The 11123-nt window shown below is 50.1% G+C and overlaps 1 pseudogene; it reads left to right on the top strand.

Annotated features, from left to right (window-relative positions):
* Positions 1-216: 216 nt before the first annotated feature.
* LOC119782591 lies at positions 217-10486 on the top strand (annotated as a pseudogene).
* Positions 10487-11123: the final 637 nt, after the last annotated feature.

Below are 11123 nucleotides of genomic sequence, written 5' to 3'. Positions count from 1 at the left end.
ACCCCTTTCTCTGAGACCTTTACCCCCATTCCTATAGGACTCTGTCCAACATGGCCACCTCCTGCAGAAGGTTGATGGATCACGCTGTCGCTGTGGCACGGAAAGCTGGAGAGGTGAGATGTTCTGGTGCTCCTCTTTGTTTGGGTCAATCAGAACCAGCCTGGAAGCTAGAACCCGTTTTCCAATCAGCTGAGGTTCTGATGGCTTTCCTGGGTCATGTACCGACCAGTGGTCCGTGAGGCGCTGAGGGGCGAGCGGGCGGTGATGACCAAGAGTTCAGCGGTCGATCTAGTGACTCAGACCGACCAGAAGGTGGAGCAGCTCATCATCCAATCAGTGAAGGAGAAGTTCCCCGAGCACAGGTAAGAAAGCCCCGCCCCCTAGAACTGGTGTGTCTGGAAGGTCAGACCCCTGGCCTCCATGCTTTATACTTGTGAAATATTGGTGCCCAGGTTTATTAGGGGAGGAGTCTGTGGCAGCAGGTGAGCCGTGCGTCTGGACTGATGATCCCACCTGGATCATCGACCCCATCGATGGAACCACCAACTTCGTTCATGCGTGAGTTTCTCTCAATTCTATTCAGTTTATTTCTATAGCTCCAATTCCCATCATGTCATCTCAGGTCACTTTATAGATCCAGATCAACCAGATCATCCAGTCAGATTGATTCAAAGTTTTCTATCTAAGGAAAACCAGCTGATTGCATCGACTCATTGACTCTTCAGCAATCCCTCACACTAAGCATGCTTGTAGCGACAGTGGAGAGGAAAAACTCCCTTTGAACAGGAAGAAACCTCCAGCAGAACCAGCTCAGTGTGAGCGGCCATCTGCTGAGGCCCACTGGGGTTCAAGGAGACAGAAGCAGACATAGAAAAAGAAGCATAGATACAAAAGGCAACTGTCAACCAGCTCCACAGGCGGCCCCGTCCAGGAAACACACAGCCAGCAGACGAGCTTCCGAGCCAGCTCCCATGTCAGAGGATGAAGAGAGCACATCAGTTAGTCACAGTCAGAGAAACAGGACTACACTGGAAAACAGGCCAAGCTCCAACATCTAGAAACAAAGGTGTTGATGGCAGCAGCACAGCTGATATTTCTCTCCAGGATGGAGTCACAGCCAAACAGGAACAGACCAGATGAAGCTACTATGAGAAAAAGCAGAGAGAGCAGAACGTTAGAGATTGAACTAACAGATTCTGCAGAGTGGGAGAATAGAGATAGAATGAAGCAGAATGATGAAAAAAGGGGTCCCTATGTCCTCCAGCATCTAAGCCTATAGCAGCAGAACTATAGAGATAGATCAGGATAACCTGAGCCACCCTAACTATAAGCTTTATCAAAAAGGAAAGTTTTTAAGCCTAGCCTTAAAAGTAGACAGGGTGTCTGCCTCACGGACTAAAACTGGTAGTTGGTTCCACAGGAGAGGAGCCTGAGAACTAAAAGATCTGCCTCCCATTCTACTTTTAGAAATTCTAGAACCTCTTTGATCTGGGATTTAATGACAGGTCCTGATCAAAAATAACACCAAGATTTTTTACTTTATTATCTGAAATCAGTTTAATCCCATCCAAATGAAGTGACTGACTAATCAGCTTCTTTTTCAGAGACTCTGGTCCAAAGACTATAACTTCTGTTTTGTCTGCATTCAGAAGCAGAAAGTTAAGAGTCATCCAGTTTTTTCTGTCTTCAGACATGCCTGTAATCTATGTAATGGGTTAGCTTCATCTGGATTATAGACAGATATAGCTGGGTATCATCCAGCATAACAGTGGAAATTAATCCCATGCTGTCTAATAATCTCTACCAATTGGGAGCATGTATAAGTAAAGAGAATTGGTCCTAGCACTGACCCTGTGGTACTCCACAGGTAACCTTTGAGCATGAGGAAGATCTATCATTAACATGAACAAACTGAATTCTATCAGATAGATCAGATTTAAACAGTCTAGTGCTGTTCCTTTAATTCCAACAAAATATTCAAGTCTTTCTAAAAGAATATATGGTCAAACTGGATCAAATGCAGCACTGAGATCCAACAGGACTCCTGACTTTCAGGGCCCAGAAAACCAAGCTTTCAGGTTCAAAACAAAAACAGCCCTGAAAAAGCGTTAAAGTTTAAGGAAGCAGAACAGTAGAACAGTTCCATCCCCCACTGCTGCTGGAGCTGGACAGGTCCACCTTAACCCCCGCCCCCACTAACCTCCCCAATGAACGCATTAACCCCCCACTGACCAGTTTGCATTAGTCCGCCTTAACCCCCCCCATCTGTCAACCATCTGTGATTGGATGGTGGTCCTTCTGGTTGGATGTGGTCAACTTGAATGGTGGTCCTTCTGGTTGGATGTGGTCAGCTTGGATGGTGGTCCTTCTGGTTGGATGTGGTCCCTTGGTTGGATCTGGTCTGTTTGGATGGTGGTCCTTCTGGTTGGATGTGGTCTGTTTGGATGGTGGTCCTTCTGGTTGGGTGTGGTCCCTTGGTTGGATCAGGTCTGTTTGGATGGTGGTCCTTCTGGTTGGATGTGGACTGTTTGGATGGTGGTCCTTCTGGTTGGATGTGGTCTGCTTGGATGGTGGTCCTTCTGGTTGGATGTGGTCAGCTTGGATGGTGGTCCTTCTGGTTGGATGTGGTCAGCTTGGATGGTGGTCCTTCTGGTTGGATGTGGTCAATTTGAATGGTGGTCCTTCTGGTTGGATGTAGTCCCTTGGTTGGATCTGGTCTGTTTGGATGGTGGTCCTTCTGGTTGGATGTGGACTGTTTGGATGGTGGTCCTTCTGGTTGGATGTGGTCTGCTTGGATGGTGGTCCTTCTGGTTGGATGTGGTCAGCTTGGATGGTGGTCCTTCTGGTTGGATGTGGTCTGCTTGGATGGTGGTCCTTCTGGTTGGATGTGGTCAGCTTGGATGGTGGTCCTTCTGGTTGGATGTGGTCAACTTGAATGGTGGTCCTTCTGGTTGGATGTGGTCAGCTTGGATGGAGGTCCCTCTGGTTGGATGTAGTCAGCTTGGATGGTGGTCCTTCTGGTTGGATGTCGTCAGCTTGGATTGTGGTCCTTCTGGTTGGATGTGGTCTGCTTGGATGGTGGTCCTTCTGGTTGGATGTGGTCAGCTTGGATGGTGGTCCTTCTGGTTGGATGTGGTCAACTTGAATGGTGGTCCTTCTGGTTAGATGTGGTCTGCTTGGATGGTGGTCCTTCTGGTTGGATGTGGTCAGCTTGGATGGTGGTCCTTCTGGTTGGATGTGGTCAACTTGAATGGTGGTCCTTCTGGTTGGATGTGGTCTGCTTGGATGGTGGTCCTTCTGGTTGGATGTGGTCAGCTTGGATGGTGGTCCTTCTGGTTGGATGTGGTCAGCTTGGATGGTGGTCCTTCTGGTTGGATGTGGTCAACTTGAATGGTGGTCCTTCTGGTTGGATGTGGTCAGCTTGGATGGTGGTCCTTCTGGTTGGATGTGGTCTGCTTGGATGGTGGTCCTTCTGGTTGGATGTGGTCAGCTTGGATGGTGGTCCTTCTGGTTGGATGTGGTCAACTTGAATGGTGGTCCTTCTGGTTGGATGTGGTCAGCTTGGATGGAGGTCCCTCTGGTTGGATGTAGTCAGCTTGGATGGTGGTCCTTCTGGTTGGATGTCGTCAGCTTGGATTGTGGTCCTTCTGGTTGGATGTGGTCTGCTTGGATGGTGGTCCTTCTGGTTGGATGTGGTCAGCTTGGATGGTGGTCCTTCTGGTTGGATGTGGTCGACTTGAATGGTGGTCCTTCTGGTTAGATGTGGTCTGCTTGGATGGTGGTCCTTCTGGTTGGATGTAGTCAGCTTGGATGGTGGTCCTTCTGGTTAGATGTGGTCTGCTTGGATGGTGGTCCTTCTGGTTGGATGTAGTCAGCTTGGATGGTGGTCCTTCTGGTTGGATGTGGTCAACTTGAATGGTGGTCCTTCTGGTTGGATGTAGTCCCTTGGTTGGATCTGGTCTGTTTGGATGGTGGTCCTTCTGGTTGGATGTGGACTGTTTGGATGGTGGTCCTTCTGGTTGGATGTGGTCTGTTTGGATGGTGGTCCTTCTGGTTGGATGTAGTCCCTTGGTTGGATCAGGTCTGTTTGGATGGTGGTCCTTCTGGTTGGATGTGGACTGTTTGGATGGTGGTCCTTCTGGTTGGATGTGGACTGTTTGGATGGTGGTCCTTCTGGTTGGATGTGGTCTGTTTGGATGGTGGTCATTCTTGTTGGATGTGGTCTACTTGGATGGTGGTCCTTCTGGTTGGATGTGGTGTGATTGGATGGTGAACCTTCTGGTTGGATGTGGTCAGCTTGAATGGTGGTCCTTCTGGTTGGATGTGGCCTGCTTTGATGGTGGTCCTTCTGGTTGGATGTGGTCAGCTTGCATGGTGGTCCTTCTGGTTGGATGTGGTCTGTTTGGATAGTGGTCCTTCTGGTTGGATGTGGACTGTTTGGATGGTGGTCCTTCTGGTTGGATGTGAACTGTTTGGATGGTGGTCCTTCTGGTTGGATGTGGTCTCTTTGGATGGTGGTCCTTCTGGTTGGATGTGGTCCCTTGGTTGGATCTGGTCTGGTTGGATGTGGACTGTTTGGATGGTGGTCCTTCTGGTTGGATGTGGTCCCTTGGTTGGATCTGGTCTGGTTGGATGTGGACTGTTTGGATGGTGGTCCTTCTGGTTGGATGTGGTCCCTTGGTTGGATCTGATCTGTTTGAATGGTGGTCCTTCTGGTTAGATGTGGTCTGCTTGGATGGTGGTCCTTCTGGTTGGATGTGGTCTGCTTGGATGGTGGTCCTTCTGGTTGGATGTGGTCTCTTTGGATGGTGGTCCTTCTGGTTGGATGTGGTCCCTTGGTTGGATCTGATCTGTTTGAATGGTGGTCCTTCTGGTTAGATGTGGTCTGCTTGGATGGTGGTCCTTCTGGTTGGATGTGGTCAGCTTGGATGGTGGTCCTTCTGGTTGGATGTGGTGTGATTGGATGGTGGACCTTCTGGTTGGATGTGGTGTGATTGGATGGTGGTCCTTCTGGTTGGATGTGGTCTGTTTGGATGGTGGTCCTTCTGGTTGGATGTAGTCCCTTGGTTGGATCTGGTCTGTTTGGATGGTGGTCCTTCTGGTTGGATGTGGACTGTTTGGATGGTGGTCCTTCTGGTTGGATGTGGACTGTTTGGATGGTGGTCCTTCTGTTTGGATGTGGTCTGTTTGGATGATGGTCCCTCTGGTTGGATTTGGTCTGTTTGGATGGTGGTCTTTCTGGTTTGATGTGATCTGTTTGGATGGTGGTCCTTCTGGTTGGATGTGGTCAGCTTGGATGGTGGTCCTTCTGGTTGGATGTGGTCAGCTTGAATGGTGGTCCTTCTGGTTGGATGTGGTCAGCTTGGATGGTGGTCCTTCTGGTTGGATGTGGTCAGCTTGGATGGTGGTCCTTCTGGTTGGATGTGGTCAGCTTGGATGGTGGTCCTTCTGGTTGGATGTGGTCAGCTTGGATGGTGGTCCTTCTGGTTGGATGTGGTCAGCTTGGATGGTGGTCCTTCTGGTTGGATGTGGTCAGCTTGGATGGTGGTCCTTCTGGTTGGATGTCGGTCAGCTTGGATGGTGGTCCTTCTGGTTGGATGTGGTCAGCTTGGATGGTGGTCCTTCTGGTTGGATGTGGTCAGCTTGGATGGTGGTCCTTCTGGTTGGATGTGGTCAACTTGAATGGTGGTCCTTCTGGTTGGATGTGGTCAACTTGAATGGTGGTCAATTCTGGTTGGATGTGGTCAGCTTGAATGGTAATCTTTCTGGTTGGATGTGGTCAGCTTGGATGGTGGTCCTTCTGGTTGGATGTGGTTGGCTTGGATGGTGGTCCTTCTGGTTGGATGTGGTCAGCTTGGATGGTGGTCCTTCTGGTTGGATGTAGTCAGCTTGGATGGTGGTCCTTCTGGTTGGATGTGGTCAGCTTGGATGGTGGTCCTTCTGGTTGGATGTAGTCAGCTTGGATGGTGGTCCTTCTGGTTGGATGTGGTCAGCTTGGATGGTGGTCCTTCTGGTTGGATGTAGTCAGCTTGGATGGTGGTCCTTCTGGTTGGATGTAGTCAGCTTGGATGGTGGTCCTTCTGGTTGGATGTGGTCAGCTTGGATGGTGGTCCTGGTTGGATGTGGTCAGCTTGGATGGTGGTCCTTCTGGTTGGATGTGGTTGGCTTGGATGGTGGTCCTTCTGGTTGGATGTGGTCAGCTTGGATGGTGGTCCTTCTGGTTGGATGTGGTCAGCTTGGATGGTGGTCCTGGTTGGATGTGATCAGCTTGGATGGTGGTCCTTCTGGTTGGATGTGGTTGGCTTGGATGGTGGTCCTTCTGGTTGGATGTGGTCAGCTTGGATGGTGGTCCTTCTGGTTGGATGTGGTCAGCTTGGATGGTGGTCCTTCTGGTTGGATGTGGTCTGCTTGAATGGTGGTCCTTCTGGTTGGATGTGGTCTGTTTGGATGGTGGTCCTTTTGGTTGGATGTGGTTGGCTTGGATGGTGGTCCTTCTGGTTGGATTTGGTCTGTTTGGATGGTGGTCCTTCTGGTTGGATTTGGTCTGTTTGGATGGTGGTCCTTCTGGTTGGATGTGGTCTGTTTGGATGGTGGTCCTGGTTGGATGTGGTCTGTTTGGATGCTGGTCCTTCCAGGAACGGCCTCAGCTTCATGCTTTGTTTCTCTGTAGGTTTCCCTTCGTCGCCGTCTCCATCGGCTTCTCCATCAACCAACAGGTGAGATGTGGTCACATGACTGCAGCAAGAGCGACACCTTGTCCCAAAGTAAACCTGGATCTGTTCAGGCAGAACCTTGATGCGGTTCTGGTTCTTGGTCAGTACCAAAGATCACCTGGTGGACAGAAACACCACCCTCTGTCTTTGACATTAGTGCTTCTTCATGGAGACAGAACACTAGGCCAATGAGGAGCAGCTTTATGAGCTGATGTCATCAGGTGCCACGGCTAACCCTAGCTTAGCTTAGTTTAGTTTATGATGTCATTAGGCACCACGGCTAACCCTAGCTTAGCTCAGCTTAGTTTATGATGTCATTAGGCACCATGGCTAACCCTAGCTTAGCTCAGCTTAGTTTATGATGTCATCAGGTGCCAAGGCTAACCCTAGCTTAGCTCAGTTTATGTCATTAGGCACCATGGCTAACCCTAGCTTAGCTCAGCTTAGTTTATGATGTCATCTGGCACCAAGGCTAACCCTAGCTTAGCTCAGCTTAGTTTATGATGTCATCAGGTGCCAAGGCTAACCCTAGCTTAGCTCAGTTTATGTCATTAGGCACCATGGCTAACCCTAGCTTAGCTCAGCTTAGTTTATGATGTCATCAGGTGCCAAGGCTAACCCTAGCTTAGCTCAGTTTATGATGCTATCAGGTGCCATGGCTAACCCTAGCTTAGCTCAGCTTAGTTTATGATGTCATCAGGAGCCAAGGGTAACCCTAGCTTAGCTAAGCTTAGTTTATGATGTCATCAGGAGCCAAGGCTAACCCTAGCTTAGCTCAGTTTATGATGCTATCAGGTGCCATGGCTAACCCTAGCTTAGCTCAGCTTAGTTTATGATGTCATCAGGAGCCAAGGGTAACCCTGGCTTAGCTAAGCTTAGTTTATGATGTCATCAGGAGCCAAGGACAACCATAGCTTAGCTCAGTTTATGATGCTATCAGGTACCATGGCTAACCCTAGCTTAGCTCAGCTTAGTTTATGATGTCATCAGGAGCCAAGGGTAACCCTAGCTTAGCTCAGCTTAGTTTATGATGTCATCAGGAGCCATGGCTAACCCTAGCTTAGCTCAGCTTAGTTTATGATGTCATCAGGAGCCAAGGGTAACCCTAGCTTAGCTCAGCTTAATGTATGATGTCATCAGGAGCCATGGCTAACCCTAGCTTAGCTCAGCTTAGTTTATGATGTCATCAGGAGCCAAGGGTAACCCTAGCTTAGCTAAGCTTAGTTTATGATGTCATCAGGAGCCAAGGCTAACCCTAGCTTAGCTCAGTTTATGATGCTATCAGTTGCCATGGCTAACCCTAGCTGAGCTCAGCTTAGTTTATGATGTCATCAGGAGCCAAGGGTAACCCTAGCTTAGCTAAGCTTAGTTTATGATGTCATCAGGTGCCATTGCTAACCCTAGCTTAGCTCAGCTTAGTTTATGATGTCATCATGCGGTCGGTTTCAGACTGGCTGGTTTCAGTCTGGCTGGTTTCAGACTGGCTGGTTTCAGACTGGCTGGTTTCAGACTGGTTGGTTTCAGTCTGGCTGGTTTCAGACTGGTTGGTTTCAGACTGGCTGGTTTCAGACTGGTTGGTTTCAGACTGGCTGGTTTCAGTCTGGCTGGTTTCAGACTGGCTGGTTTCAGACTGGCTGGTTTCAGACTGGTTGGTTTCAGACTGGCTGGTTTCAGACTGGCTGGTTTCAGACTGGTTGGTTTCAGAGTGGCTGGTTTCAGACTGGTTGGTTTCAGACTGGCTGGTTTCAGTCTGGCTGGTTTCAGACTGGTTGGTTTCAGACTGGTTGGTTTCAGACTGGTTGGTTTCAGACTGGCTGGTTTCAGACTGGCTGGTTTCAGACTGGCTGGTTTCAGTCTGGCTGGTTTCAGACTGGCTGGTTTCAGACTGGCTGGTTTCAGACTGGCTGGTTTCAGACTGGCTGGTTTCAGTCTGGCTGGTTTCAGACTGGCTGGTTTCAGTCTGGCTGGTTTCAGACTGGCTGGTTTCAGTCTGGCTGGTTTCAGTCTGGCTGGTTTCAGACTGGCTGGTTTCAGTCTGGCTGGTTTCAGACTGGTTGGTTTCAGTCTGGCTGGTTTCAGTCTGGCTGGTTTCAGACTGGCTGGTTTCAGTCTGGCTGGTTTCAGTCTGGCTGGTTTCAGACTGGTTGGTCTCAGACTGGTTGGTCTCAGACTGGTTGGTTTCAGACTGGCTGGTTTCGGACTGGTTGGTTTCAGACTGGCTGGTTTCAGTCTGGCTGGTTTCAGTCTGGCTGGTTTCAGTCTGGCTGGTTTCAGTCTGGCTGGTTTCAGTCTGGCTGGTTTCAGACTGGCTGGTTTCAGTCTGGCTGGTTTCAGTCTGGCTGGTTTCAGACTGGTTGGTCTCAGACTGGTTGGTCTCAGACTGGTTGGTTTCAGACTGGCTGGTTTCGGACTGGTTGGTTTCAGACTGGCTGGTTTCAGACTGGTTGGTTTCAGACTGGCTGGTTTCAGTCTGGCTGGTTTCAGACTGGTCAGTTTCAGACTGGCTGGTTTCAGTCTGGCTGGTTTCAGACTGGCTGGTTTCAGACTGGCTGGTTTCAGTCTGGCTGGTTTCAGACTGGCTGGTTTCAGACTGGTTGGTTTCAGACTGGCTGGTTTCGGACTGGCTGGTCTCAGACTGGCTGGTTTCAGTCTGGCTGGTTTCAGTCTGGCTGGTTTCAGACTGGCTGGTTTCAGACTGGCTGGTTTCGGACTGGCTGGTCTCAGACTGGCTGGTTTCAGTCTGGCTGGTTTCAGTCTGGCTGGTTTCAGTCTGGCTGGTTTCAGACTGGCTGGTTTCAGTCTGGCTGGTTTCAGTCTGGCTGGTTTCAGTCTGGCTGGTTTCAGTCTGGCTGGTTTCAGTCTGGTTGGTTTCAGACTGGTTGGTTTCAGACTGGCTGGTTTCAGTCTGGCTGGTTTCAGACTGGCTGGTTTCAGTCTGGCTGGTTTCAGTCTGGCTGGTTTCAGACTGGTTGGTCTCAGTCTGGTTGGTTTCAGACTGGTTTTAAAACCCGTCCTGTGACGTCAGGTTGAGGTGGGTGTGGTCTACAGCTGTCTTGAGGACAAGATGTTCACGGCGCAGCGGGGGAAGGGAGCGTTCTGTAACGGAGAACCTCTGCAGGTGTCCGCTCAGACAGGTCAGTGATCCATCAGCAAACACCATCACCTCCTGAGGTGCGCGAACAGACATGAGTTGTTGCTTCCAGACGTCCACCAGTCCATCATCGCCACAGAGTTTGGATCCAACAGAGACCCGGAAGCTGTGGACAGCATCTTCTGCAGCCTCAGAAACATCCTGAAGCTCCCAGTCCACGGGTAAGGAGGAGGAGATGTGGGACCAGAGGTCCTGACGCAGGGCAGGGCTGTGTTACCCACCCGTTTCTGTGCTCCTCAGCGTGCGCGGCGCCGGCAGTGCAGCCATCAACATGTGTCTGGTGGCGTCGGGCTGTGTGGAAGCCTACTATGAGATCGGGATCCACGTCTGGGACATAGCGGCGGCGTCTCTGCTGGTGTCGGAGGCTGGAGGGGTTCTGATGGACGTGGAGGGTAAGAACGCTCCAGAACTTCCCGTCCCTATTGCTGCTTCTCTCTGACCAACCCGTCTCTGACTAGGAGCGGACCTGGACCTGATGTCCAGGAGAATTGTTGCCGCCAACAACAAAAGCATTGCAGAGAGAATCGTGAAGGAGATCGCCCCCTTCAGGCCCATCAGGGATGACGCTCCGCCTCACAAACATTGATCTGTTTACGTGTATAAAGGTTCTGACCCAAACAAACTTGTGTGAGTTCTTGTTCTGTTGACCTCAGCACATCCCAGTCAGTCTGGACTCGTTGGGTTCCAGGTTCTCTCAGCAGGTTAAAGGTCACTGAAAAAACCCTGAGGACCCAGGATGAGGTTAAATACAGTAAGATAGTTATTCAGGCTGGCGGTAATGACGACCGCTTACACTGATCAAGGTCACCAACATGAAGTGTTGCTTCGGTTTGTGAGTTTGACAAAACAATGTGGGACTCAGTAATTTTCTCGAGTCCCTCCCTGATCTGACCAGTGATGACGCGTTTAATTCTATTCTATTCAGTGTATTTCTATAGCTCCAGTTCACATCATGTCATCTCAGGTCACTTTCCAGTTCACCAGATCATCCAGTCAGATTGATTCAAAGTTTTCTATCTAAGGAAAACCAGCTGATTGCATCGACTCATTGACTCTTCAGCAATCCCTCACACTAAGCATGCTTGTAGCGACAGTGGAGAGGAAAAACTCCCTTTGAACAGGAAGAAACCTCCAGCAGAACCAGGCTCAGTGTGAGCGGCCATCTGCTGAGGCCCACTGGGTTTAGCCGCATGTCGTCATTCAACCGCTGGTTGTCTAGGTGGCGTCCTGAAAACAACGTGGGCTACATTAATAATTGG

The sequence above is a fragment of the Cyprinodon tularosa genome, unplaced genomic scaffold, assembly GCF_016077235.1.
Source record: "Cyprinodon tularosa strain WSP-4 unplaced genomic scaffold, ASM1607723v1 ctg1958, whole genome shotgun sequence".
Classification (NCBI taxonomy): domain Eukaryota; kingdom Metazoa; phylum Chordata; class Actinopteri; order Cyprinodontiformes; family Cyprinodontidae; genus Cyprinodon; species Cyprinodon tularosa.
This window is presented reverse-complemented; position numbering and strand designations above follow the sequence as displayed.